Source organism: Nerophis ophidion, linkage group LG13 (assembly GCF_033978795.1).
Source record: "Nerophis ophidion isolate RoL-2023_Sa linkage group LG13, RoL_Noph_v1.0, whole genome shotgun sequence".
Taxonomy (NCBI): Eukaryota; Metazoa; Chordata; class Actinopteri; order Syngnathiformes; family Syngnathidae; genus Nerophis; species Nerophis ophidion.
Genome location: NC_084623.1, coordinates 33764060 through 33790918, shown reverse-complemented (window position 1 = coordinate 33790918; position 26859 = coordinate 33764060). Strand labels below are relative to the sequence as shown.

Below are 26859 nucleotides of genomic sequence, written 5' to 3'. Positions count from 1 at the left end.
TTGAGGCACATGGGTCACTGTTGGCGACACTGCAAATCTTGCTATAAATTTCACACCGAGTCAAAACTAAATAAACATGTTTTGGGTGGAGACCATCCTTTTGTTTGGACGAGCATAATGTAGCGTTTTGAGAAGTGTGGCAAGTATCTATAGCCATTGTGACAAAAGCAAAAGGGAGAAAGTGCGCCCTATACTGGGAGAATCGCTAAAAGCTTACAGCACCTGGTATTCCTAGGCAGTCTCCCATCCAAGTTCTGACCAGGTCAGACCCAGCTTAGCTTACGAGAACAGACGAGATCGGACGTGCTCCAGGTAGCATGGCCGCATGCCGAGGGATATTCCCCAAAATTCGATTTTTCAATGTGGCAAGCTGGTTGGCAGGACCTTTCTGCAACGTGGGTGATACAATAATCACTGATCTTTTTCTCAGCCTATGTAACTCTTTGGACTTTTGCCCCACTGTTAGCACTGAAGTGCCTTGAGGCACATGGGTCACTGTTGGCGACACTGCAAATCTTGCTATAAATTTCACACCGAGTCAAAACTAAACAAACATGTTTTGGGTGGAGACCAGCGTTTTGTTTGGACAAGCATAATGTAGCGTTTCGACAAGTGTGGCAAGTATCTATAGCCATTGTGACAAAAGCAAAAGGGAGAAAGTGCGCCATATGCTGGGAGCATCACTAAAAGCTTACAGTACCTGGTATACCTAGGTAGTCCCCCATCTAAGTACTAACCAGGACAGACCGAGCTTAGCTTCCGAGATCTGACGAGACCGGGCATACTCAGGGTAGTATAGACGTAAGCTGAGATATGATCTTCAAAATTCGATTTTTAAATGTGGCAAGCTCGTTGGAAGGACCTTTCTGCAATGAGCTACACGTGTGTGATACAATAATCACTGCTCTTTTTCTCACTTTATCTAACTCTTTGGACCTTTTGCCCCACTTTTAGCACTGAAGTGCCTTGACGCACATGGGTAACTGTTGGCGACACTGCAAATCTTGCTATAAATTTCACACCGAGTCAAAACTAAATAAACATGTTTTGGGTGGAGACAAGCCTTTTGTTTGGACAAGCATAATGTAGCGTTTTGACAAGTGTGGCAAGTATCTATAGCCATTGTGACAAAAGCAAAATGGAGAAAGTGCGCCCTATACTGGGAGCATTGCTCAAAGCGTACAGTAAGTGGTATTCCTAGGGAGTCTCCCATCCAAGTACTAACCAGGCCAGACCCAGCTTAGCTTCCGAGATCAGACGAGATCGGGCGTGCTCTGGTTAGTATGGCCGTATGCCGAGGGCTGATCCCCAAAATTCAATTTTTCAATGTGGCAAGCTGGTTGACAGGACCTTTCTGCAACGTGTGTGATACAATAATCACTGACCTTTTTCTGAACCTATGTAACTCTTTGGACTTTTGCCCCACTGTTAGCACGGAAGTGCCTTGAGGCACATGGGTCACTGTTGGCGACACTGCAAATTTTGCTATAAATTTCACACCGAGTCAAAACTAAATAAACATGTTTTGGGTGGAGACCATCCTTTTGTTTGGACGAGCATAATATAGCGTTTTGAAAAGTGTGGCAAGTATCTATAGCCATTGTGACAAAAGCAAAATGGAGAAAGTGCGCCCTATACTGGGAGCATCGCTAAAAGCTTACAGCACCTGGTATTCCTAGGCAGTCTCCCATTCAAGTACTGACCAGGTCAGACCCAGCTTAGCTTCCGAGATCAGACGAGATCGGACGTGCTCCGGGTAGTATGGCCGTATGCCGAGGGCTACTCCCCAAAATTAGATTTTTCAATGTGGCAAGCTGGTTGGCAGGACCTTTCTGCAACGTGGGTGATACAATAATCACTGATCTTTTTCTCAGCCTATGTAACTCTTTGGACTTTTGCCCCACTGTTAGCACGGAAGTGCCTTGAGGCACATGGGTCACTGTTGGCGACACTGCAAATCTTGCTATAAATTTCACACCAAGTCAAAACTAAATAAACATGTTTTGGGTGGAGACCATCCTTTTGTTTGGACGAGCATAATGTAGCGTTTTGAAAAGTGTGGCAAGTATCTATAGCCATTGTGACAAAAGCAAAATGGAGAAAGTGCGCCCTATACTGGGAGCATCGCTAAAGGCTTACAGCACCTGGTATTCCTAGGCAGTCTCCCATCCAAATACTGACCAGGTCAGACCCAGCTTAGCTTCCGAGATCAGACGAGATCGGACGTGCTCCGGGTAGTATGGCCGTATGCCGAGGGCTACTCCCCAAAATTCGATTTTTCAATGTGGCAAGCTGGTTGGCAGGACCTTTCTGCAACGTGGGTGATACAATAATCACTGATCTTTTTCTCAGCCTATGTAACTCTTTGGACGTTTGCCCCACTGTTAGCACTGAAGTGCCTTGAGGCACATGGGTCACTGTTAACGACACTGCAAATCTTGCTATAAATTTCAGACCGAGTCAAAACTAAACAAACATGTTTTGGGTGGAGACCAGCGTTTTGTTTGGACGAGCATAATGTAGCGTTTTGAAAAGTGTGGCAAGTATCTATAGCCATTGTGACAAAAGCAAAAGGGAGAAAGTGCGCCCTATACTGGGAGAATCGCTAAAAGCTTACAGCACCTGGTATTCCTAGGCAGTCTCCCATACAAGTACTAACCAGGCCAGACCCAGCTTAGCGTCCGAGATTAGACGAGATCGGGCGTGCTCCGGGTAGTATGGCCGTATGCCGAGGGCTGAGCCTCAAAATTCGATTTTTCAATGTGGCAAGCTGGTTGACAGGACCTTTCTGCAACGTGGGTGATGCAATAATCACTGATCTTTTTCTCAGCCTATGTAACTCTTTGGACTTTTGCCCCACTGTTAGCACTGAAGTGCCTTGAGGCACATGGGTCACTGTTGGCAACACTGCAAATCTTGCTATAAATTTCAGACCGAGTCAAAACTAAACAAACATGTTTTGGGTGGAGACCAGCCTTTTGTTTGGACGAGCATAATGTAGCGTTTTGACAAGTGTGGCAAGTATCTATAACCATTGTGACAAAAGCAAAAGGGAGAAAGTGCGCCCTTTACTGGGAGCATCGCTAAAAGCTTACAGCACCTGGTATTCCTAGGCAGTCTCCCATCCAAGTAGTAACCAGGCCAGACCCAGCTTAGCTTCCGAGATCAGACGAGATCGGGCGAGCTCCTGGTAGTATGGCCGTATGCCGAGGGCTGCTCCTCAAAATTCGATTTTTCAATGTGGCAAGCTGGTTGACAGGACCTTTCTGCAACGTGGGTGATACAATAATCACTGATCTTTTTCTCAGCCTATGTAACTCTTTGGACTTTTGCCCCACTGTTAGCACTGAAGTGCCTTGAGGCACATGGGTCACTGTTGGCGACACTGCAAATCTTGCTATAAATTTCAGACCGAGTCAAAACTAAACAAACATGTTTTGGGTGGAGACCAGCGTTTTGTTTGGACGAGCATAATGTAGCGTTTCGACAAGTGTGGCAAGTATCTATAGCCATTGTGACAAAAGCAAAAGGGAGAAAGTGCGCCCTATGCTGGGAGCATCACTAAAAGCTTACAGTACCTGGTATACCTAGGCAGTCCCCCATCTAAGTACTAACCAGGACGGACCGAGCTTAGCTTCCGAGATCTGACGAGACCGGGCATACTCAGGGTAGTATGGCCGTAAGCTGAGACATGGTCTTCAAAATTCGATTTTTAAATGTGGCAAGCTCGTTGGAAGGACCTTTCTGCAATGAGCTACACGTGTGTGATACAATAATCACTGCTCTTTTTCTCACTTTATCTAACTCTTTGGACCTTTTGCCCCACTTTTAGCACTGAAGTGCCTTGACGCACATGGGTAACTGTTGGCGACACTGCAAATCTTGCTATAAATTTCACACCGAGTCAAAACTAAATAAACATGTTTCGGGTGGAGACAAGCCTTTTGTTTGGACGAGCATAATGTAGCGTTTTGACAAGTGTGGCAAGTATCTATAGCCATTGTGACAAAAGCAAAATGGAGAAAGTGCGCCCTATACTGGGAGCATCGCTAAAAGCGTACAGTAAGTGGTATTCCTAGGGAGTCCCGCATCCAAGTACTAACCAGGCCAGACCCAGCTTAGCTTCCGAGATCAGACGAGATCGGGCGTGCTCTGGTTAGTATGGCCGTATGCCGAGGGCTGATCCCCAAAATTCGATTTTTCAATGTGGCAAGCTGGTTGACAGGGCCTTTCTGCAACGTGGGTGATACAATAATCACTGATCTTTTTCTCAGCCTATGTAACTCTTTGGACTTTTGCCCCACTGTTAGCACTGAAGTGCCTTGAGGCACATGGGTCACTGTTGGCGACACTGCAAATCTTGCTATAAATTTCAGACCGAGTCAAAACTAAACAAACATGTTTTGGGTGGAGATCAGCCTTTTGTTTGGACGAGCATAATGTAGCGTTTTGACAAGTGTGGCAAATTTCTATAGCCATTGTGACAAAAGCAAAAGGGAGAAAGTGCGCCCTATACTAGAAGCATCGCTAAAAGCTTACAGCACCTGGTATTCCTAGGAAGTCTCCCATCCAAATACTAACCAGACCAGACCCAGCTTAGCTTCCGAGATCAGGCGTGCTACGGATAGTATGACCGTATGCTGAGGGCTGACCCTCAAAATTCGATTTTTAAACGTGGCAAGCTGGTTGACAGGACCTTTCTGCAACGTGTGTGATACAATAATCACTGATCTTTTTCTCAACCTATGTAACTCTTTGGACTTTTGCCCTACTGTTAGCACTGAAGTGCCTTGACGCACATGGGTCACTGTTGGCGACACTGCAAATCTTGCTATAAATTTCAGACCGAATCAAAACCAAACAAACATGTTTTGGGTGGAGACCAGCGTTCTGTTTGGACGAGCATAATGTAGCATTTTGACAAGTGTGGCAAGTATCTATAACCATTGTGACAAAAGCAAAAGGGAGAAAGTGCGCCGTATACTGGGAGCATCACTAAAAGTTTACAGCACCTGGTATTCCTAGGCAGTCTCCCATCCAAGTACTCACCAGGCCAGACCCAACTTAGCTTCCGGGATCAGACGAGATCGGGCGTGCTACAGGTAGTATGGCCGTCTGCCGAGGGCTGACCCTCAAAATTCGATTTTTAAACGTGGCAAGCTGGTTGACAGGACTTTTCTGCAACGGTTGTGATACAATAATCACTGATCTTTTTCTCAACCTATGTAACTCTTTGGACTTTTGCCCCACTGTTAGCACTGAAGTGCCTTGAGGCACATGGGTCACTGTTAGCGACACTGCAAATCTTGCTATAAATTTCACACCGAGTCAAAACTAAACAAACATGTTTTGGGTGGAGACCAGCCTTTTGTTTGGACGAGCATAATGTAGCGTTTTGACAAGTGTGGCAAGTATCTATAACCATTGTGACAAAAGCAAAAGGGAGAAAGTGCGCCCTTTACTGGGAGCATCGCTAAAAGCTTACAGCACCTGGTATTCCTAGGCAGTCTCCCATCCAAGTAGTAACCAGGCCAGACCCAGCTTAGCTTCCGAGATCAGACGAGATCGGGCGAGCTCCTGGTAGTATGGCCGTATGCCGAGGGCTGCTCCTCAAAATTCGATTTTTCAATGTGGCAAGCTGGTTGACAGGACCTTTCTGCAACGTGGGTGATACAATAATCACTGATCTTTTTCTCAGCCTATGTAACTCTTTGGACTTTTGCCCCACTGTTAGCACTGAAGTGCCTTGAGGCACATGGGTCACTGTTGGCGACACTGCAAATCTTGCTATAAATTTCAGACCGAGTCAAAACTAAACAAACATGTTTTGGGTGGAGACCAGCGTTTTGTTTGGACGAGCATAATGTAGCGTTTCGACAAGTGTGGCAAGTATCTATAGCCATTGTGACAAAAGCAAAAGGGAGAAAGTGCGCCCTATGCTGGGAGCATCACTAAAAGCTTACAGTACCTGGTATACCTAGGCAGTCCCCCATCTAAGTACTAACCAGGACGGACCGAGCTTAGCTTCCGAGATCTGACGAGACCGGGCATACTCAGGGTAGTATGGCCGTAAGCTGAGACATGGTCTTCAAAATTCGATTTTTAAATGTGGCAAGCTCGTTGGAAGGACCTTTCTGCAATGAGCTACACGTGTGTGATACAATAATCACTGCTCTTTTTCTCACTTTATCTAACTCTTTGGACCTTTTGCCCCACTTTTAGCACTGAAGTGCCTTGACGCACATGGGTAACTGTTGGCGACACTGCAAATCTTGCTATAAATTTCACACCGAGTCAAAACTAAATAAACATGTTTCGGGTGGAGACAAGCCTTTTGTTTGGACGAGCATAATGTAGCGTTTTGACAAGTGTGGCAAGTATCTATAGCCATTGTGACAAAAGCAAAATGGAGAAAGTGCGCCCTATACTGGGAGCATCGCTAAAAGCGTACAGTAAGTGGTATTCCTAGGGAGTCCCGCATCCAAGTACTAACCAGGCCAGACCCAGCTTAGCTTCCGAGATCAGACGAGATCGGGCGTGCTCTGGTTAGTATGGCCGTATGCCGAGGGCTGATCCCCAAAATTCGATTTTTCAATGTGGCAAGCTGGTTGACAGGGCCTTTCTGCAACGTGGGTGATACAATAATCACTGATCTTTTTCTCAGCCTATGTAACTCTTTGGACTTTTGCCCCACTGTTAGCACTGAAGTGCCTTGAGGCACATGGGTCACTGTTGGCGACACTGCAAATCTTGCTATAAATTTCAGACCGAGTCAAAACTAAACAAACATGTTTTGGGTGGAGATCAGCCTTTTGTTTGGACGAGCATAATGTAGCGTTTTGACAAGTGTGGCAAATTTCTATAGCCATTGTGACAAAAGCAAAAGGGAGAAAGTGCGCCCTATACTAGAAGCATCGCTAAAAGCTTACAGCACCTGGTATTCCTAGGAAGTCTCCCATCCAAATACTAACCAGACCAGACCCAGCTTAGCTTCCGAGATCAGGCGTGCTACGGATAGTATGACCGTATGCTGAGGGCTGACCCTCAAAATTCGATTTTTAAACGTGGCAAGCTGGTTGACAGGACCTTTCTGCAACGTGTGTGATACAATAATCACTGATCTTTTTCTCAACCTATGTAACTCTTTGGACTTTTGCCCTACTGTTAGCACTGAAGTGCCTTGACGCACATGGGTCACTGTTGGCGACACTGCAAATCTTGCTATAAATTTCAGACCGAATCAAAACCAAACAAACATGTTTTGGGTGGAGACCAGCGTTCTGTTTGGACGAGCATAATGTAGCATTTTGACAAGTGTGGCAAGTATCTATACTCATTGTGACAAAAGCAAAAGGGAGAAAGTGCGCCGTATACTGGGAGCATCACTAAAAGTTTACAGCACCTGGTATTCCTAGGCAGTCTCCCATCCAAGTACTCACCAGGCCAGACCCAACTTAGCTTCCGGGATCAGACGAGATCGGGCGTGCTACAGGTAGTATGGCCGTCTGCCGAGGGCTGACCCTCAAAATTCGATTTTTAAACGTGGCAAGCTGGTTGACAGGACTTTTCTGCAACGGTTGTGATACAATAATCACTGATCTTTTTCTCAACCTATGTAACTCTTTGGACTTTTGCCCCACTGTTAGCACTGAAGTGCCTTGAGGCACATGGGTCACTGTTAGCGACACTGCAAATCTTGCTATAAATTTCACACCGAGTCAAAACTAAACAAACATGTTTTGGGTGGAGACCAGCGTTTTGTTTGGACGAGCATAATGTAGCGTTTTGAAAAGTGTGGCAAGTATCTATAGCCATTGTGACAAAAGCAAAAGGGAGAAAGTGCGCCCTATACTGGGAGCATCGCTAAAAGCTTACAGCACCTGGTATTCCTAGGCAGTCTCCCATACAAGTACTAACCAGGCCAGACCCAGCTTAGCGTCCGAGATTAGACGAGATCGGGCGTGCTCCGGGTAGTATGGCCGTATGCCGAGAGCTGATCCTCAAAATTCGATTTTTCAATGTGGCAAGCTGGTTGACAGGACCTTTCTGCAACGTGGGTGATGCAATAATCACTGATCTTTTTCTCAGCCTATGTAACTCTTTGGACTTTTGCCCCACTGTTAGCACTGAAGTGCCTTGAGGCACATGGGTCACTGTTGGCAACACTGCAAATCTTGCTATAAATTTCAGACCGAGTCAAAACTAAACAAACATGTTTTGGGTGGAGACCAGCCTTTTGTTTGGACGAGCATATTGTAGCGTTTTGACAAGTGTGGCAAGTATCTATAGCCATTCTGACAAAAGCAAAAGGGAGAAAGTGCGCCCTATACTGGGAGCATCGCTAAAACCTTACAGCACCTGGTATTCCAAGGCAGTCTCCCATCCAAGTACTAACCAGGCCAGACCGAGCTTAGCTTCCGAGATCTGATGAGACCGGGCATACTCAGGGTAGTATGGCCGTAAGCTGAGACATGACCTTCAAAATTTGATTTTTAAATGTGGCAAGCTCGTTGGAAGGACCTTTCTGCAATGAGCTACACGTGTGTGATACAATAATCACTGCTCTTTTTCTCACTTTATCTAACTCTTTGGACCTTTTGCCCCACTTTTAGCACTGAAGTGCCTTGAAGCACATGGGTCACTGTTGGCGACACTGCAAATCTTGCTATAAATTTCACACCGAGTCAAAACTAAATAAACATGAAAGTGCGCCCTATATAAATAAACATGTTTTGGGTGGAGACCAGCCTTTTCCAAGGGGCTCTTGCTAAAGATGGAACATTTGGCAGAAATACCGGACAATTCCACAGACTTTATGGCTGGCTCACATCGTGGTCACTCCGTGATCACGTACGACCGCCAGACACTTCTGGATGTGGACATATTGGGCCGTTTTGGACTGATAGACGCGTGCGTGCTAAACATGCTAACTAGCATGGGAATACGTCGGCGGCTACATCCAGCGGCCTGTGAAGCAGGGGAGTATAGTAGCAGCGGGGGGCGTCTACGGAGCAGACGCCAGCGGTGTGATCGGAAACGCGGATGTCGAGCGGGGCTAAAAACAAAGCAGAAGGCTAATCCCCACAGAACACCACTTCCCTCCATCCTGAAGACGGATTTAAATGGAAAATGCGAGACTACTGGTCTGGGTAAGGAGTCAGTTAAATTAGAACACGTTTTTTCTGCTTTGAGTGTTTCAGAGTTGGACATGTGTTTTACCGAGGTGGCTAACTATGATGCGTGCAGTTTATCAAAGCAACAAACAAACAATCGGAAAATCCCCGTCACTGAGGTGGCTAACCATGATGCGTGCAGTTTATCAAAGCAACAAACAAACAATCGGAAAATCCCCGTTACTGAGGTGGCTAACCATGATGCGTGCAGTTTATCAAAGCAACAATCAAACAACCGGAAAATTCCCGTCGTATCAATTCCTATATATGGTCGTAACTATACTAAATGCACTGGGCATAATAAACACAACATTATTAATATTGCTACTACGGATAATTTGATCAAAAACTCCCTAAAACAGCCCACTACCTATAATATAGGTTTTTTAAACATAAGATCATTGTCTCCCAAAACGTTATTAGTTAATGATATTATCAGAGACCACAATCTTAACGTCATCGGTCTCAGCGAAACCTGGCTTAAACCAAACGACTTTTTTGCGCTAAATGAGGCATGTCCTCCTAACTTTACACATGTGCATATTGCCCGTCCGCTTAAACGGGGTGGGGGGTCGCACTAATATACAACGAAAACTTTAACCTTAGTCCTAACACAAATAATAAATATAAATCGTTTGAGGTGCTTACTATGAAGTCTGTCACACCGCTGCCTCTACACCTGGCTGTTATCTACCGCCCCCCAGGGCCCTATTCGGACTTTATCAATGAATTCTCAGAGTTCGTTGCTGATCTAGTGACACACGCCGATAATATAATCATAATGGGGGACTTTAATATCCATATGAATACCCCATCGGACCCACCGTGCGTAGCGCTCCAGACTGTAATTGATAGCTGTGGTCTCACACAAATAATAAATGAACCCACGCATCGCAACGGTAATACGATAGACCTAGTGCTTGTCAGGGGTATCACCGTCTCCAAAGTTACGATACTCCCATATACTAAAGTATTGTCCAATCATTACCTTATAAAATTCGAGGTTCAGACGCATGTTCGTCAAACTAATAATAATAATAACTGCTATAGCAGCCGCAACATTAATACGGCCACAACGACAACTCTTGCGTACCTACTGCCCTCGGTAATGGCACCATTCCCAAACTATGTGGGCTCTATTGATAACCTCACTAACAACTTTAACGACACCCTGCGCGAAACCATTGATAACATAGCACCGCTAAAGTTAAAAAAGGCTCCAAAAAAGCGCACCCCGTGGTTTACAGAAGAAACTAGAGCTCAGAAATTATTATGTAGAAAGCTGGAACGCAAATGGCGCACGACTAAACTTGAGGTGCACCATCAAGCATGGAGTGATGGTTTAATAACTTATAAACGCATGCTTACCTTAGCTAAAGCTAAATATTACTCAAATCTCATCCACCGTAATAAAAACGATCCTTTAAATGAACATTTAGCGTCTAACAATCTATGTGAAACCTTTCAATCCGGTTTCAGGGCAAATCACTCCACGGAGACAGCCCTCGCAAAAATGACTAATGATCTATTGCTAACGATGGATTCTGATGCGTCATCTATGTTGCTGCTCCTCGATCTTAGCGCTGCTTTCGATACCGTCGATCATAATATTTTATTAGAGCGTATCAAAACACGAATTGGTATGTCAGACTTAGCCCTGTCTTGGTTTAACTCTTATCTTACTGATAGGATGCAGTGTGTCTCCCATAACAATGTGACCTCGGACTACGTTAAGGTAACGTGTGGAGTTCCCCAGGGTTCGGTCCTTGGCCCTGCACTCTTCAGCATCTACATGCTGCCGCTAGGTGACATCATACGCAAATACGGTGTTAGCTTTCACTGTTATGCTGATGACACCCAACTCTACATGCCCCTAAAGCTGACCAACACGCCGGACTGTAGTCAGCTGGAGGCGTGTCTTAATGAAATTAAACAATGGATGTCCGCTAACTTTTTGCAACTCAACGCCAAAAAAACGGAAATGCTGATTATCGGTCCTGCTAGACACCGAACTCTATTTAATAATACAACTCTAACATTTGACAACCAAACAATTAAACAAGGCGACACGGTAAAGAATCTGGGTATTATCTTCGACCCAACTCTCTCCTTTGAGGCACACATTAAAAGCGTTACTAAAACGGCCTTCTTTCATCTCCGTAATATCGCTAAAATTCGCTCCATTCTGTCCACTAAAGACGCAGAGATCATTATCCATGCGTTTGTTACGTCTCGCCTCGACTACTGTAACGTATTATTTTCGGGTCTCCCCATGTCTAGCATTAAAAGATTACAGTTGGTACAAAATGCGGCTGCTAGACTTTTGACAAGAACAAGAAAGTTTGATCACATTACGCCTGTACTGGCTCACCGGCACTGGCTTCCTGTGCACTTAAGATGGGACTTTAAGGTTTTACTACTTACGTATAAAATACTACACGGTCTAGCTCCATCCTATCTTGCCGATTGTATTGTACCATATGTCCCGGCAAGAAATCTGCGTTCAAAGGACTCCGGCTTGTTAGTGATTCCCAAAGCCCAAAAAAAGTCTGCGGGCTATAGAGCGTTTTCCGTTCGGGCTCCAGTACTCTGGAATGCCCTCCCGGTAACAGTTTGAGATGCCACCTCAGTAGAAGCATTTAAGTCTCACCTTAAAACTCATTTGTATACTCTAGCCTTTAAATAGACTCCCTTTTTAGACCAGTTGATCTGCTGTTTCTTTTCTTTTTCTTCTATGTCCCACTCTCCCTTGTGGAGGGGGTCCGGTCCGATCCGGTGGCCATGTACTGCTTGCCTGTGTATCGGCTGGGGACATCTCTGCGCTGCTGATCCGCCTCCGCTTGGGATGGTTTCCTGCTAGCTCCGCTGTGAACGGGACTCTCGCTGCAGTGTTGGATCCACTTAGGACTGTACTCTCGCGACTGTGTTGGATCCATTATGGATTGAACTTTCACAGTATCATGTTAGACCCGCTCGACATCCATTGCTTTCCTCCTCTCTAAGGTTCTCATAGTAATTATTGTCAAAGACGTCCCACTGGGTCATTATTGTCACCGATGTCCCACTGGGTGTGAGTTTTCCTTGCCCTTATGTGGGCCTACCGAGGATGTCGTGGTGGTTTGTGCAGCCCTTTGAGACACTAGTGATTTAGGGCTATATAAGTAAACATTGATTGATTGATTGATTGATTGGACGAGCATAAAGTAGCGTTTTGACAAGTGTGGCAGGTATCTATAGCCATTGTGACAAAAGCAAAAGGGAGAAAGTGCGCCCTATACTGGGAGCATCGCTAAAAGCTACAGCAGCTGGTATTCCTAGGAAGTCTCCCATCCAAGTACTAACCAGGCCAGTCCCAGCTTAGCTTCCGAGATCAGACGAGATCGGGCGTGGTACGGGCAGTATGGCCGTATGCCGGGGGGGTGACCCTCAAAATTCGATTTTTCAATGTGGCAAGCTGGTTGACAGGACCTTTCTGCAACGTGGGTGATACAATAATCACTGATCTTTTTCTCTGCCTATGTAATTCTTTGGACTTTTGCCCCACTGTTAGCACTGAAGTGCCTTGAGGCATATGGGTCACTATTGGCGACACTGCAAATCTTGCTATAAATTTCACACCGAGTCAAAACTAAACAAACATGCTTTGGGTGGAGACCAGCGTTTTGTTTGGACGAGCATAATGTAGCGTGTTGACAAGTGTGGCAAGTATCTATAGCCATTGTGACAAAAGCAAAAGGGAGAAAGTGCGCCCTATACTGGGAGCATCGCTAAAAGCTACAGCAGCTGGTATTCCTAGGAAGTCTCCCATCCAAGTACTAACCAGACCAGTCCCAGCTTAGCTTCCGAGATCTGACGAGACCGGGCATACTCAGGGTAGTATGGCCGTAAGCTGAGACATGATCTTCAAAATTCGATTTTTAAATGTGACAAGCTCGTTGGAAGGACCTTTCTGCAATGAGCTACACGTGTGTGACACAATAATCACTGCTCTTTTTCTCACTTTATCTAACTCTTTGGACCTTTTGCCCCACTTTTAGCACTGAAGTGCCTTGAGGCACATGGGTCACTGTTGGCGACACTGCAAATCTTGCTATAAATTTCAGACCGAGTCAAAACTAAACAAACATGTTTTGGGTGGAGACCAGCCTTTTGTTTGGACGAGCATAATGTAGCGTTTTAACAAGTATGGCTAGTATCTATAGCCATTGTGACAAAAGCAAAAGGGAGAAAGTGCGCCCTATACTGGGAGCATCGCTAAAAGCTTACAGCACCTGGTATTCCTAGGAAGTCTCCCATCCAAGTACTAACCAGGCCAGACCCAGCTTAGCTTCCGAAAACAGACCAGATCGGGATTGCTCCGGGTAGTATGGGTGTATGCCGAGGGCTGATCCTCAAAATTCGATTTTTCAATGTGGCAAGCTGGTGGACAGGACCTTTCTGCAACGTGGGTGATACAATAATCACTGATCTTTTTCTCAGGCTGTGTAACTCTTTGGACTTTTGCCCCACTGTTAGCACTGAAGTGCCTTGAGGCACATGGGTCATTGTTGGAGACACTGCAAATCTTGCTATAAATTTCAGACCGAGTCAAAACTAAAATAACATGTTTTGGGTGGAGACTAGCCTTTTGTGTGGACGAGCATAATGTAGCGTTTTGACAAGTGTGGCAAGTATCTATAGCCATTGTGACAAAAGCAAAATGGAGAAAGTGCGCCCTATACTGGGAGCATCGCTAAAAGCTTACAGCACCTGGTATTCCTAGGGAGTCTCCCACCCAAGTACTAACCAGGCCAGACTTAGCTTAGCTTCCGAAATTAGACGAGATCGGGCGTGCTACGGGTAGTATGGCCGTATGCCGAGGGCTCACCCTCAAAATTCGATTTTTAAATGTGGCAAGCTGGTTAACAGGACCTTTCTGCAACGTGGGTGATACAATAATCACTGATCTTTTTCTCAGCCTATGTAACTCTTTGGACTTTTGCCCCACTGTTAGCACTGAAGTGCCTTGAGGCACATGGGTCACTGTTGGTGACACTGCAAATCTTGCTATAAATTTCAGACCGAGTCAAAAATAAACAAACATGTTTTGGGTGGAGATAAGCCTTTTGTTTGGACGAGCATAATGTCGCGTTTTGACAAGTGTGGCAAGTATCTATAGCCATTGTGACAAAAGCAAAAGGGAGAAAGTGCGCCCTATACTGGGAGCATCGCTAAAAGCTTACAGCACCTGGTATTCCTAGGCAGTCTCCCATCCAAGTACTAACCAGGCGAGACCCAGGTTAGCTTCCAAGATCAGACGAGATCGGGTGTGCTCTGGGTAGTATGGCCGTATGCCTAGGGGTGATGCTCAGAAATCGATTTTTAAATGTGGCAAGCTGGTTGACAGGACTTTTCTGCAATGAGCTACACGTGTGTGATACAATAATCACTGCTCTTTTTCTCACTTTATCTAACTCTTTGGACCTTTTGCCCCACTTTTAGCACTGAAGTGCCTTGAGGCACATGGGTCACTGTTGGCGACACTGCAAATCTTGCTATAAATTTCAGACCGAGTCAAAACTAAACAAACATGTTTTGGGTGGAGACCAGCCTTTTGTTTGGACGAGCATAATGTAGCGTTTTGACAAGTATGGCAAGTATCTATAGCAATTGTGACAAAAGCAAAAGGGAGAAAGTGCGCCCTATACTGGGAGCATCGCTAAAAACTTACAGCACCTGGTATTCCTAGGCAGTCTCCCATCCAAGTACTAACCAGGTCAGACACAGTTTAGCTTACGACATCAGACGAGATTGAGCGTGCTCCGGTTAGTGTGGCCTTAAGCCGAGAGGCAGTTCTCAGAATTCAATTTTTAAATGTGGCAAGCTGGTGGACAGGACCTTTCTGCAACGTGGGTGATACAATTATCACTGATCTTTTTCTCAGCCTATGTAACTCTTTGGACTTTTGCCCCACTGTTAGCACTGAAGTGCCTTAAGGCACATGCGTCACTGTTGGCGACACTGCAAATCTTGCTATAAATTTCAGACCGAGTCAAAACTAAACAAACATGTTTTGGGTGGGGACCAGCGTTTTGTTTGGACGAGCATAATGTAGCGTTTTGAAAAGTGTGGCAAGTATCTATAGCCATTGTGACAAAAGCAAAAGGGAGAAAGTGCGCCCTATACTGGGAGCATCGCTAAAAGCTTACAGCACCTGGTATTCCTAGGCAGTCTCCCATCCAAGTACTAACCAGGCCAGACCCAGCTTAGCTTCCGAGATCAGACGAGATTGGGCGTGCTCCGGGTAGTATGGCCGTATGCCGAGGGCTGATCCTCAAAATTCGATTTTTCAATGTGGCAAGCTGGTTGACAGGACCTTTCTGCAACGTGGGTGATACAATAATCACTGATCTATTTCTCAGCCTATGTAACTCTTTGGACTTTTGCCCCACTGTTAGCACTGAAGTGCCTTGAGGCACATGGGTCACTGTTGGCGACACTGCAAATCTTGCTATAAATTTCAGACCGAGTCAAAACTAAACAAACATGTTTTGGGTGGAGATCAGCCTTTCGTTTAGACGAGCATAATGTAGCGTTTTGACAAGTGTGGCAAGTTTCTATAGCCATTGTGACAAAAGCAAAAGGGAGAAAGTGCGCCCTATACTGGGAGCATCGCTAAAAGCTTACAGCACCAAGTACTAACCAGGCCAGACCCAGCTTAGCTTCCGAGATCAGACGAGATCGGGCGTGCTACGGGTAGTATGGCCATATGCCGAGGGCTGACCCTCAAAATTCGATTTTTAAACGTGGCAAGCTGGTTGACAGGACCTTTCTGCAACGTGTGTGATACAATAATCACTGATCTTTTTCTCAACCTATGTAACTCTTTGGACTTTTGCCCCACTGTTAGCACTGAAGTGCCTTGAGGCACATTGGTCACTGTTGGCGACACTGCAAATCTTGCTATAAATTTCAGACCGAGTCAAAACTAAACCCTGAAGTGCCTTGAGGCACATGGGTCACTGTTGGCGACACTGCAAATCTTGCTATAAATTTCAGACCGAGTCAAAACTAAACAAACATGTTTTGGGTGGAGACCAGCGTTTTGTTTGGACGAGCATAATGTAGCGTTTTGACAAGTGTGGCAAGTATCTATAGCCATTGTGACAAAAGCAAAAGGGAGAAAGTGCGCCCTATACTGGGAGCATCACTAAAAGCTTACAGCACCTGTTACTCCTAGGCAGTCTCCAATCCAAGTACTTACCAGGCCAGACCGAGCTTAGCTTCCGAGATCTGACGAGACCGGGCATAGTCAGGGTAGTATGGCCGTAAGCTGAGACGTGATCTTCAAAATTCGATTTTTAAATGTGACAAGCTCGTTGGAAGGACCTTTCTGCAATGAGCTACACGTGTGTGATACAATAATCACTGCTCTTTTTCTCACTTTATCTAACTCTTTGGACCTTTTGCCCCACTTTTAGCACTGAAGTGCCTTGAGGCACACGGGTCACTGTTGGCGACACTGCAAATCTTGCTATAAATTTCACAGCGAGTCAAAACTAAATAAACAGGTTTTGGGTGGAGACCAGCCTTTTGTTTGGACGAGCATAATGTAGCGTTTTGACAAGTGTGGCAAGTATCTATAGCCATTGTGACAAAAGCAAAAGGGAGAAAGTGCGCCCTATACTGGGAGCATCGCTAAAAGCTTACAGCACCTGGTATTACTAGGCAGTCTCCCATCCAAGTACTAACCAGGCCAGACCCAGCTTAGCTTCCGAGATCAGACGAGATCGGGCGTGCTCCGGGTAGTATGGCCGTATGCCGAGGGCTGCTCCTTAAAATTCAATTTTTCAATGTGGCAAGCTGGTTAACAGGACCTTTCTGCAACGTGGGTGATACAATAATCACTGATCTTTTTCTCAGCCTATGTAACTCTTTGGACTGTTGCCCCACTGTTAGCACTGAAGTGCCTTGAGGCACATGGGTCACTGTTGGCGACACTGCAAATCTTGCTATAAATTTCAGACCGAGTCAAAACTAAACAAACATGTTTTGGGTGGAGACCAGCGTTTTGTTTGGACGAGCATAATGTAGCGTTTTGACAAGTGTGGCAAGTATCTATAGCCATTGTGACAAAAGCAAAAGGGAGAAAGTGCGCCCTATACTGGGAGCATCACTAAAAGCTTACAGCACCTGTTACTCCTAGGCAGTCTCCCATCCAAGTACTTACCAGGCCAGACCGAGCTTCGCTTCCGAGATCTGACGAGACCGGGCATAGTCAGGGTAGTATGGCCGTAAGCTGAGACACGATCTTCAAAATTCGATTTTTAAATGTGACAAGCTCGTTGGAAGGACCTTTCTGCAATGAGCTACACGTGTGTGATACAATAATCACTGCTCTTTTTCTCACTTTATCTAACTCTTTGGACCTTTTGCCCCACTTTTAGCACTGAAGTGCCTTGAGGCACATGGGTCACTGTTGGCGACACTGCAAATCTTGCTATAAATTTCACACCGAGTCAAAACTAAATAAACAGGTTTTGGGTGGAGACCAGCCTTTTGTTTGGACGAGCATAATGTAGCGTTTTGACAAGTGTGGCAAGTATCTATAGCCATTGTGACAAAAGCAAAAGGGAGAAAGTGCGCCCTATACTGGGAGCATCGCTAAAAGCTTACAGCACCTGGTATTACTAGGCAGTCTCCCATCCAAGTACTAACCAGGCCAGACCCAGCTTAGCTTCCGAGATCAGACGAGATCGGGCGTGCTCCGGGTAGTATGGCCGTATGCCGAGGGCTGCTCCTTAAAATTCAATTTTTCAATGTGGCAAGCTGGTTAACAGGACCTTTCTGCAACGTGGGTGATACAATAATCACTGATCTTTTTCTCAGCCTATGTAACTCTTTGGACTTTTGCCCCACTGTTAGCACTGAAGTGCCTTGAGGCACATGGGTCACTGTTGGCGACACTGCAAATCTTGCTATAAATTTCACACCGAGTCAAAACTAAACAAACATGTTTTGGGTGGAGACCAGCGTTTTGTTTGGACGAGCATAATGTAGCGTTTTGACAAGTGTGGCAAGTATCTATAGCCATTGTGACAAAAGCAAAAGGGAGAAAGTGCGCCCTATACTGGGAGCATCGCTAAAAGCTTACAGCACCTGGTATTCCTAGGCAGTCTCCCATCCAAGTACTAACCAGGCCAGAACTAGCTTAGCTTCCGAGATCAGATGAGTTCGGGCGTGCTACGGGTAGTATGGCCGTATGCCGAGGGCTGACGCTCAAAATTCGATTTTTAAACGTGGCAAGCTGGTTGACAGGACCTTTCTGCAACGTGTGTGATACAATAATCACTGATCTTTTTCTCAACCTATGTAACTCTTTGGACTTTTGCCCCACTGTTAGCACTGAAGTGCCTTGAGGCACATGGGTCACTGTTGGCGACACTGCAAATCTTGCTATAAATTTCAGACCGAGTCAAAACTAAACAAACATGTTTTGGGTGGAGATAAGCGTTTTGTTTGGATGAGCATAATGTAGCGTTTTGACAAGTGTGGCAGGTATCTATAGCCATTGTGACAAAAGCAAAAGGGAGAAAGTGCGCCCTATACTGGGAGCATCGCTAAAAGCTTACAGCAGCTGGTATTCCTAGGAAGTCTCACATCCAAGTACTAACCAGGCCAGTCCCAGCTCAGCTGCCGAGATCAGACGAGATCGGGCGTGCTACGGGTAGTATGGCCGTATGCCGGGGGGTGACCCTCAAAATTCGTTCTTTAAACGTGGCAAGCTGGTTGACAGGACCTTTCTGCAACGTGTGTGATACAATAATCACTGATCTTTTTCTCAACCTATGTAACTCTTTGGACTTTTGCCCCACTGTTAGCACTGAAGTGCCTTGAGGCACATGGGTAACTGTTGGCGACACTGCAAATCTTGCTATAAATTTCAGACCGAGTCAAAACTAAACAAAAAGGTTTAGGATGAGATAAGCCTTTTGTTTGGACGAGCATAATGTAGCGTTTTGACAAGTGTGGCAAGTATCTATAGCCATTGTGACAAAAGCAAAAGGGAGAAAGTGCGCCCTATACTGGGAGCATCACTAAAAGCTTACAGCACCTGGTATTCCTAGGTAGTCTCCCATCCAAGTACTTACCAGGTCAGACCGAGCTTAGCTTCCGAGATCTGACGAGACCGGGCATACTCAGGGTAGTATGGCCGTAAGCTGAGACATGATCTTCAAAATTCGATTTTTAAATGTGACAAGCTCGTTGGAAGGACCTTTCTGCAATGAGCTACACGTGTGTGATACAATAATCACTGCTCTTTTTCTCACTTTATCTAACTCTTTGGACCTTTTGCCCCACTGTTAGCACTGAAGTGCCTTGAGGCACATGGGTCACTGTTGGCGACACTGCAAATCTTGCTATAAATTTCACACCGAGTCAAAACTAAATAAACAGGTTTTGGGTGGAGACCAGCCTTTTGTTTGGACGGGCATAATGTAGCGTTTTGACAAGTGTGGCAAGTATCTATAGCCATTGTGACAAAAGCAAAAGGGAGAAAGTGCGCCCTATACTGGGAGCATCGCTAAAAGCTTACAGCACCTGGTATTCCTAGGCAGTCTCCCATCCAAGTACTAACCAGGCCAGACCCAGCTTAGCTTCCGAGATCAGACGAGATCGGGCGTGCTCCGGGTAGTATGGCCGTATGCCGGGGGCTGCTTCTCAAAATTCAATTTTTCAATGTGGCAAGCTGGTTGACAGGACCTTTCTGCAACGTGGGTGATACAATAATCACTGATCTTTTTCTCAGCCTATGTACCTCTTTGGACTTTTGCCCCACTGTTAGCACTGAAGTGCCTTGAGGCACATGGGTCACTGTTGGCGACACTGCAAATCTTGCTATAAATTTCACACCGAGTCAAAACTAAACAAACATGTTTTGGGTGGAGACCAGCGTTTTGTTTGGACGAGCATAATGTAGCGTTTTGACCAGTGTGGCAAGTATCTATAGCCATTGTGACAAAAGCAAAAGGGAGAAAGTGCGCCCTATACTGGGAGCATCACTAAAAGCTAACAGCACTCGGTATTCCTAGGGAGTCTCACATCCAAGTACTAACCAGGCCAGACCGAGCTTAGCTTCCGAGATCTGACGAGACCGGGTATACTCAGGGTAGTATAGCCGTAAACTGAGACATAATCTTCAAAATGCGATTTTTAAATGTGGCAAGCTCGTTGGAAGGACCTTTCTGCAATGAGCGACACGTGTGTGATACAATAATCACTGCTCTTTTTCTCACTTTATCTAACTCTTTGAACCTTTTGCCCCACTTTTAGCACTGAAATGCCTTGAGGCACATGGGTAACTGTTGGCGACACTGCAAATCTTGCTATAAATTTCAGACCGAGTCAAAACTAAACAAACATGTTTTGGGTGGAGATAAGCCTTTTGTTTGGACGAGCATAATGTAGCGTTTTGACAAGTGTGGCAAGTATCTATAGCCATTGTGACAAAAGCAAAAGGGAGAAAGTGCGCCTTATACTGGGAGCATCGCTAAAAGCTTACAGCACCTGGCATTCCTAGGCAGTCTCCCATCCAAGTACTAACCAGGCCAGACCCAGCTTAGCTGCCGAGATCAGACGAGATCGGGAATGCTCCGGGTAGTATGGCCGTATGCTGAGGGCTGCTCCTCAGAATTCAATTTTTCAATGTGGCAAGCTGGTTGACAGGACCTTTCTGCAACGTGGGTGATACAATAATCACTGATCTTTTTCTCAGCCTATGTAACTCTTTGGACTTTTGCCCCACTGTTAGCACTGAAGTGCCTTGAGGCACATGGGTCACTGTTGGCGACACTGCAAATCTTGCTATAAATTTCACACCGAGTCAAAACTAAACAAACATGTTTTGGGTGGAGACCAGCCTTTTGTTTGTTCGAGCATAATGTAGCGTTTTGACAAGTGTGGCAAGTATCTATAGCCATTGTGACAAAAGCAAAAGGGAGAAAGTGCGCCCTATACTGGGAGCATCACTAAAAGCTTACAGCACCTGGTATTCCTAGGCAGTCTCCCATCCAAGTACTAACCAGGACAGACCCAGCTTAGCTTCCGAGATCTGACGAGACCAGGCATACTCAGGGTAGTATGGCCGTAAGCTGAGACATGAGCTTCAAAATTCGATTTTTAAATGTTGAAATCTCGTTGGAAGGACCTTTCTGCAATGAGCTACACGTGTGTGATACAATAATCACTGCTCTATTTCTTACTTTATCTAACTCTTTGGACCTTTTTCCCCACTTTTAGCACTGAAGTGCCTTGAGGCACATGGGTCACTGTTGGCGACATTGCAAATCTTGCTATAAATTTCACACTGAGTCAAAACTAAATAAACATGTTTTGGGTGGAGCCCAGCCTTTTGTTTGGACGAGCATAATGTAGCGTTTTGACAAGTGTGGCAAGTATCTATAGCCATTGTAACAAAAGCAAAAGGGAGAAAGTGCACCCTATACTGGGAGGATCGCTAAAAGCTTACAGCACCTGGTATTCCTAGGAAGTCTCCCATCCAAGTACTAACCAGGCCAGACCCAGCTTAGCTTCCGAGATCAGACGAGATCGGGAGTGCTACGGGTAGTATGGCCGTATGCCGGGGGCTCACCCTCAGAATTCGATTTTTAAACGTGGCAAGCTGGTTGACAGGACCTTTCTGCAACGTGTGTGATACAATAATCAATGATCTTTTTCTCAACTTATGTAACTCTTTGGACTTTTGCCCCACTGTTAGCACTGAAGTGCCTTGAGGCACATGGGTCACTGTTGGCGACACTGCAAATCTTGCTATAAATTTCAGACCGAGTCAAAACTAAACAAACATGTTTTGGGTGGAGATCAGCCTTTCGTTTAGACGAGCATAATGTAGCGTTTTGACAAGTGTGGCAAGTTTCTATAGCCATTGTGACAAAAGCAAAAGGGAGAAAGTGCGCCCTATACTGGGAGCATCGCTAAAAGCTTACAGCACCAAGTACTAACCAGGCCAGACCCAGCTTAGCTTCCGAGATCAGACGAGATCGGGCGTGCTACGGGTAGTATGGCCATATGCCGAGGGCTGACCCTCAAAATTCGATTTTTAAACGTGGCAAGCTGGTTGACAGGACCTTTCTGCAACGTGTGTGATACAATAATCACTGATCTTTTTCTCAACCTATGTAACTCTTTGGACTTTTGCCCCACTGTTAGCACTGAAGTGCCTTGAGGCACATTGGTCACTGTTGGCGACACTGCAAATCTTGCTATAAATTTCAGACCGAGTCAAAACTAAACCCTGAAGTGCCTTGAGGCACATGGGTCACTGTTGGCGACACTGCAAATCTTGCTATAAATTTCAGACCGAGTCAAAACTAAACAAACATGTTTTGGGTGGAGACCAGCGTTTTGTTTGGACGAGCATAATGTAGCGTTTTGACAAGTGTGGCAAGTATCTATAGCCATTGTGACAAAAGCAAAAGGGAGAAAGTGCGCCCTATACTGGGAGCATCACTAAAAGCTTACAGCACCTGTTACTCCTAGGCAGTCTCCAATCCAAGTACTTACCAGGCCAGACCGAGCTTAGCTTCCGAGATCTGACGAGACCGGGCATAGTCAGGGTAGTATGGCCGTAAGCTGAGACATGATCTTCAAAATTCGATTTTTAAATGTGACAAGCTCGTTGGAAGGACCTTTCTGCAATGAGCTACACGTGTGTGATACAATAATCACTGCTCTTTTTCTCACTTTATCTAACTCTTTGGACCTTTTGCCCCACTTTTAGCACTGAAGTGCCTTGAGGCACACGGGTCACTGTTGGCGACACTGCAAATCTTGCTATAAATTTCACAGCGAGTCAAAACTAAATAAACAGGTTTTGGGTGGAGACCAGCCTTTTGTTTGGACGAGCATAATGTAGCGTTTTGACAAGTGTGGCAAGTATCTATAGCCATTGTGACAAAAGCAAAAGGGAGAAAGTGCGCCCTATACTGGGAGCATCGCTAAAAGCTTACAGCACCTGGTATTACTAGGCAGTCTCCCATCCAAGTACTAACCAGGCCAGACCCAGCTTAGCTTCCGAGATCAGACGAGATCGGGCGTGCTCCGGGTAGTATGGCCGTATGCCGAGGGCTGCTCCTTAAAATTCAATTTTTCAATGTGGCAAGCTGGTTAACAGGACCTTTCTGCAACGTGGGTGATACAATAATCACTGATCTTTTTCTCAGCCTATGTAACTCTTTGGACTGTTGCCCCACTGTTAGCACTGAAGTGCCTTGAGGCACATGGGTCACTGTTGGCGACACTGCAAATCTTGCTATAAATTTCAGACCGAGTCAAAACTAAACAAACATGTTTTGGGTGGAGACCAGCGTTTTGTTTGGACGAGCATAATGTAGCGTTTTGACAAGTGTGGCAAGTATCTATAGCCATTGTGACAAAAGCAAAAGGGAGAAAGTGCGCCCTATACTGGGAGCATCACTAAAAGCTTACAGCACCTGTTACTCCTAGGCAGTCTCCCATCCAAGTACTTACCAGGCCAGACCGAGCTTCGCTTCCGAGATCTGACGAGACCGGGCATAGTCAGGGTAGTATGGCCGTAAGCTGAGACACGATCTTCAAAATTCGATTTTTAAATGTGACAAGCTCGTTGGAAGGACCTTTCTGCAATGAGCTACACGTGTGTGATACAATAATCACTGCTCTTTTTCTCACTTTATCTAACTCTTTGGACCTTTTGCCCCACTTTTAGCACTGAAGTGCCTTGAGGCACATGGGTCACTGTTGGCGACACTGCAAATCTTGCTATAAATTTCACACCGAGTCAAAACTAAATAAACAGGTTTTGGGTGGAGACCAGCCTTTTGTTTGGACGAGCATAATGTAGCGTTTTGACAAGTGTGGCAAGTATCTATAGCCATTGTGACAAAAGCAAAAGGGAGAAAGTGCGCCCTATACTGGGAGCATCGCTAAAAGCTTACAGCACCTGGTATTACTAGGCAGTCTCCCATCCAAGTACTAACCAGGCCAGACCCAGCTTAGCTTCCGAGATCAGACGAGATCGGGCGTGCTCCGGGTAGTATGGCCGTATGCCGAGGGCTGCTCCTTAAAATTCAATTTTTCAATGTGGCAAGCTGGTTAACAGGACCTTTCTGCAACGTGGGTGATACAATAATCACTGATCTTTTTCTCAGCCTATGTAACTCTTTGGACTTTTGCCCCACTGTTAGCACTGAAGTGCCTTGAGGCACATGGGTCACTGTTGGCGACACTGCAAATCTTGCTATAAATTTCACACCGAGTCAAAACTAAACAAACATGTTTTGGGTGGAGACCAGCGTTTTGTTTGGACGAGCATAATGTAGCGTTTTGACAAGTGTGGCAAGTATCTATAGCCATTGTGACAAAAGCAAAAGGGAGAAAGTGCGCCCTATACTGGGAGCATCGCTAAAAGCTTACAGCACCTGGTATTCCTAGGCAGTCTCCCATCCAAGTACTAACCAGGCCAGAACTAGCTTAGCTTCCGAGATCAGATGAGTTCGGGCGTGCTACGGGTAGTATGGCCGTATGCCGAGGGCTGACGCTCAAAATTCGATTTTTAAACGTGGCAAGCTGGTTGACAGGACCTTTCTGCAACGTGTGTGATACAATAATCACTGATCTTTTTCTCAACCTATGTAACTCTTTGGACTTTTGCCCCACTGTTAGCACTGAAGTGCCTTGAGGCACATGGGTCACTGTTGGCGACACTGCAAATCTTGCTATAAATTTCAGACCGAGTCAAAACTAAACAAACATGTTTTGGGTGGAGATAAGCGTTTTGTTTGGATGAGCATAATGTAGCGTTTTGACAAGTGTGGCAGGTATCTATAGCCATTGTGACAAAAGCAAAAGGGAGAAAGTGCGCCCTATACTGGGAGCATCGCTAAAAGCTTACAGCAGCTGGTATTCCTAGGAAGTCTCACATCCAAGTACTAACCAGGCCAGTCCCAGCTCAGCTGCCGAGATCAGACGAGATCGGGCGTGCTACGGGTAGTATGGCCGTATGCCGGGGGGTGACCCTCAAAATTCGTTCTTTAAACGTGGCAAGCTGGTTGACAGGACCTTTCTGCAACGTGTGTGATACAATAATCACTGATCTTTTTCTCAACCTATGTAACTCTTTGGACTTTTGCCCCACTGTTAGCACTGAAGTGCCTTGAGGCACATGGGTAACTGTTGGCGACACTGCAAATCTTGCTATAAATTTCAGACCGAGTCAAAACTAAACAAAAAGGTTTAGGATGAGATAAGCCTTTTGTTTGGACGAGCATAATGTAGCGTTTTGACAAGTGTGGCAAGTATCTATAGCCATTGTGACAAAAGCAAAAGGGAGAAAGTGCGCCCTATACTGGGAGCATCACTAAAAGCTTACAGCACCTGGTATTCCTAGGTAGTCTCCCATCCAAGTACTTACCAGGTCAGACCGAGCTTAGCTTCCGAGATCTGACGAGACCGGGCATACTCAGGGTAGTATGGCCGTAAGCTGAGACATGATCTTCAAAATTCGATTTTTAAATGTGACAAGCTCGTTGGAAGGACCTTTCTGCAATGAGCTACACGTGTGTGATACAATAATCACTGCTCTTTTTCTCACTTTATCTAACTCTTTGGACCTTTTGCCCCACTGTTAGCACTGAAGTGCCTTGAGGCACATGGGTCACTGTTGGCGACACTGCAAATCTTGCTATAAATTTCACACCGAGTCAAAACTAAATAAACAGGTTTTGGGTGGAGACCAGCCTTTTGTTTGGACGGGCATAATGTAGCGTTTTGACAAGTGTGGCAAGTATCTATAGCCATTGTGACAAAAGCAAAAGGGAGAAAGTGCGCCCTATACTGGGAGCATCGCTAAAAGCTTACAGCACCTGGTATTCCTAGGCAGTCTCCCATCCAAGTACTAACCAGGCCAGACCCAGCTTAGCTTCCGAGATCAGACGAGATCGGGCGTGCTCCGGGTAGTATGGCCGTATGCCGGGGGCTGCTTCTCAAAATTCAATTTTTCAATGTGGCAAGCTGGTTGACAGGACCTTTCTGCAACGTGGGTGATACAATAATCACTGATCTTTTTCTCAGCCTATGTACCTCTTTGGACTTTTGCCCCACTGTTAGCACTGAAGTGCCTTGAGGCACATGGGTCACTGTTGGCGACACTGCAAATCTTGCTATAAATTTCACACCGAGTCAAAACTAAACAAACATGTTTTGGGTGGAGACCAGCGTTTTGTTTGGACGAGCATAATGTAGCGTTTTGACCAGTGTGGCAAGTATCTATAGCCATTGTGACAAAAGCAAAAGGGAGAAAGTGCGCCCTATACTGGGAGCATCACTAAAAGCTAACAGCACTCGGTATTCCTAGGGAGTCTCACATCCAAGTACTAACCAGGCCAGACCGAGCTTAGCTTCCGAGATCTGACGAGACCGGGTATACTCAGGGTAGTATAGCCGTAAACTGAGACATAATCTTCAAAATGCGATTTTTAAATGTGGCAAGCTCGTTGGAAGGACCTTTCTGCAATGAGCGACACGTGTGTGATACAATAATCACTGCTCTTTTTCTCACTTTATCTAACTCTTTGAACCTTTTGCCCCACTTTTAGCACTGAAATGCCTTGAGGCACATGGGTAACTGTTGGCGACACTGCAAATCTTG

At 45.6% G+C, this 26859-nt stretch overlaps 2 non-coding genes and 40 pseudogenes across 2 annotated transcripts; all 42 read right to left on the bottom strand.

The window, feature by feature from the left end:
- Positions 1-688: 688 nt before the first annotated feature.
- Positions 689-807, bottom strand: LOC133567478 (5S ribosomal RNA; annotated as a pseudogene).
- Positions 808-1176: 369 nt separating this feature from the next.
- LOC133567351 (5S ribosomal RNA) lies at positions 1177-1295 on the bottom strand (annotated as a pseudogene).
- Positions 1296-1654: 359 nt separating this feature from the next.
- Positions 1655-1773, bottom strand: LOC133566534 (5S ribosomal RNA; annotated as a pseudogene).
- Positions 1774-2132: 359 nt separating this feature from the next.
- On the bottom strand, positions 2133-2251 carry LOC133566760 (5S ribosomal RNA; annotated as a pseudogene).
- Positions 2252-2610: 359 nt separating this feature from the next.
- On the bottom strand, positions 2611-2729 carry LOC133566840 (5S ribosomal RNA; annotated as a pseudogene).
- Positions 2730-3088: 359 nt separating this feature from the next.
- LOC133566650 (5S ribosomal RNA) lies at positions 3089-3207 on the bottom strand (annotated as a pseudogene).
- A 359-nt stretch (positions 3208-3566) lies between these two features.
- Positions 3567-3685, bottom strand: LOC133567389 (5S ribosomal RNA; annotated as a pseudogene).
- Positions 3686-4054: 369 nt separating this feature from the next.
- LOC133567486 (5S ribosomal RNA) lies at positions 4055-4173 on the bottom strand (annotated as a pseudogene).
- An 827-nt stretch (positions 4174-5000) lies between these two features.
- LOC133567400 (5S ribosomal RNA) lies at positions 5001-5119 on the bottom strand (annotated as a pseudogene).
- A 359-nt stretch (positions 5120-5478) lies between these two features.
- LOC133566649 (5S ribosomal RNA) lies at positions 5479-5597 on the bottom strand (annotated as a pseudogene).
- A 359-nt stretch (positions 5598-5956) lies between these two features.
- On the bottom strand, positions 5957-6075 carry LOC133567388 (5S ribosomal RNA; annotated as a pseudogene).
- A 369-nt stretch (positions 6076-6444) lies between these two features.
- On the bottom strand, positions 6445-6563 carry LOC133567485 (5S ribosomal RNA; annotated as a pseudogene).
- Positions 6564-7390: 827 nt separating this feature from the next.
- LOC133567399 (5S ribosomal RNA) lies at positions 7391-7509 on the bottom strand (annotated as a pseudogene).
- Positions 7510-7868: 359 nt separating this feature from the next.
- LOC133566839 (5S ribosomal RNA) lies at positions 7869-7987 on the bottom strand (annotated as a pseudogene).
- A 359-nt stretch (positions 7988-8346) lies between these two features.
- On the bottom strand, positions 8347-8465 carry LOC133566414 (5S ribosomal RNA; annotated as a pseudogene).
- A 4001-nt stretch (positions 8466-12466) lies between these two features.
- Positions 12467-12585, bottom strand: LOC133567314 (5S ribosomal RNA; annotated as a pseudogene).
- A 359-nt stretch (positions 12586-12944) lies between these two features.
- Positions 12945-13063, bottom strand: LOC133567358 (5S ribosomal RNA; annotated as a pseudogene).
- Positions 13064-13432: 369 nt separating this feature from the next.
- Positions 13433-13551, bottom strand: LOC133567421 (5S ribosomal RNA; annotated as a pseudogene).
- A 359-nt stretch (positions 13552-13910) lies between these two features.
- On the bottom strand, positions 13911-14029 carry LOC133567387 (5S ribosomal RNA; annotated as a pseudogene).
- Positions 14030-14388: 359 nt separating this feature from the next.
- LOC133566569 (5S ribosomal RNA) lies at positions 14389-14507 on the bottom strand (annotated as a pseudogene).
- An 847-nt stretch (positions 14508-15354) lies between these two features.
- LOC133565559 (5S ribosomal RNA) lies at positions 15355-15473 on the bottom strand (annotated as a pseudogene).
- An 894-nt stretch (positions 15474-16367) lies between these two features.
- On the bottom strand, positions 16368-16486 carry LOC133567174 (5S ribosomal RNA; annotated as a pseudogene).
- Positions 16487-16855: 369 nt separating this feature from the next.
- On the bottom strand, positions 16856-16974 carry LOC133565694 (5S ribosomal RNA; annotated as a pseudogene).
- Positions 16975-17333: 359 nt separating this feature from the next.
- On the bottom strand, positions 17334-17452 carry LOC133567159 (5S ribosomal RNA; annotated as a pseudogene).
- Positions 17453-17821: 369 nt separating this feature from the next.
- LOC133565693 (5S ribosomal RNA) lies at positions 17822-17940 on the bottom strand (annotated as a pseudogene).
- Positions 17941-18299: 359 nt separating this feature from the next.
- On the bottom strand, positions 18300-18418 carry LOC133567069 (5S ribosomal RNA; annotated as a pseudogene).
- A 359-nt stretch (positions 18419-18777) lies between these two features.
- Positions 18778-18896, bottom strand: LOC133567453 (5S ribosomal RNA; annotated as a pseudogene).
- Positions 18897-19254: 358 nt separating this feature from the next.
- Positions 19255-19373, bottom strand: LOC133566428 (5S ribosomal RNA; annotated as a pseudogene).
- Positions 19374-19742: 369 nt separating this feature from the next.
- LOC133567157 (5S ribosomal RNA) lies at positions 19743-19861 on the bottom strand. Its single transcript, XR_009809445.1, has one exon. It is a non-coding gene; the product is annotated as a 5S ribosomal RNA (ribosomal RNA).
- A 359-nt stretch (positions 19862-20220) lies between these two features.
- On the bottom strand, positions 20221-20339 carry LOC133567436 (5S ribosomal RNA; annotated as a pseudogene).
- A 369-nt stretch (positions 20340-20708) lies between these two features.
- LOC133565680 (5S ribosomal RNA) lies at positions 20709-20827 on the bottom strand (annotated as a pseudogene).
- Positions 20828-21186: 359 nt separating this feature from the next.
- LOC133566313 (5S ribosomal RNA) lies at positions 21187-21305 on the bottom strand (annotated as a pseudogene).
- Positions 21306-21674: 369 nt separating this feature from the next.
- Positions 21675-21793, bottom strand: LOC133565232 (5S ribosomal RNA; annotated as a pseudogene).
- An 894-nt stretch (positions 21794-22687) lies between these two features.
- On the bottom strand, positions 22688-22806 carry LOC133567172 (5S ribosomal RNA; annotated as a pseudogene).
- Positions 22807-23175: 369 nt separating this feature from the next.
- On the bottom strand, positions 23176-23294 carry LOC133565692 (5S ribosomal RNA; annotated as a pseudogene).
- A 359-nt stretch (positions 23295-23653) lies between these two features.
- LOC133567158 (5S ribosomal RNA) lies at positions 23654-23772 on the bottom strand (annotated as a pseudogene).
- Positions 23773-24141: 369 nt separating this feature from the next.
- On the bottom strand, positions 24142-24260 carry LOC133565691 (5S ribosomal RNA; annotated as a pseudogene).
- Positions 24261-24619: 359 nt separating this feature from the next.
- LOC133567068 (5S ribosomal RNA) lies at positions 24620-24738 on the bottom strand (annotated as a pseudogene).
- A 359-nt stretch (positions 24739-25097) lies between these two features.
- LOC133567452 (5S ribosomal RNA) lies at positions 25098-25216 on the bottom strand (annotated as a pseudogene).
- Positions 25217-25574: 358 nt separating this feature from the next.
- LOC133566427 (5S ribosomal RNA) lies at positions 25575-25693 on the bottom strand (annotated as a pseudogene).
- A 369-nt stretch (positions 25694-26062) lies between these two features.
- On the bottom strand, positions 26063-26181 carry LOC133567034 (5S ribosomal RNA). Its single transcript, XR_009809443.1, has one exon. It is a non-coding gene; the product is annotated as a 5S ribosomal RNA (ribosomal RNA).
- Positions 26182-26540: 359 nt separating this feature from the next.
- On the bottom strand, positions 26541-26659 carry LOC133567435 (5S ribosomal RNA; annotated as a pseudogene).
- Positions 26660-26859: the final 200 nt, after the last annotated feature.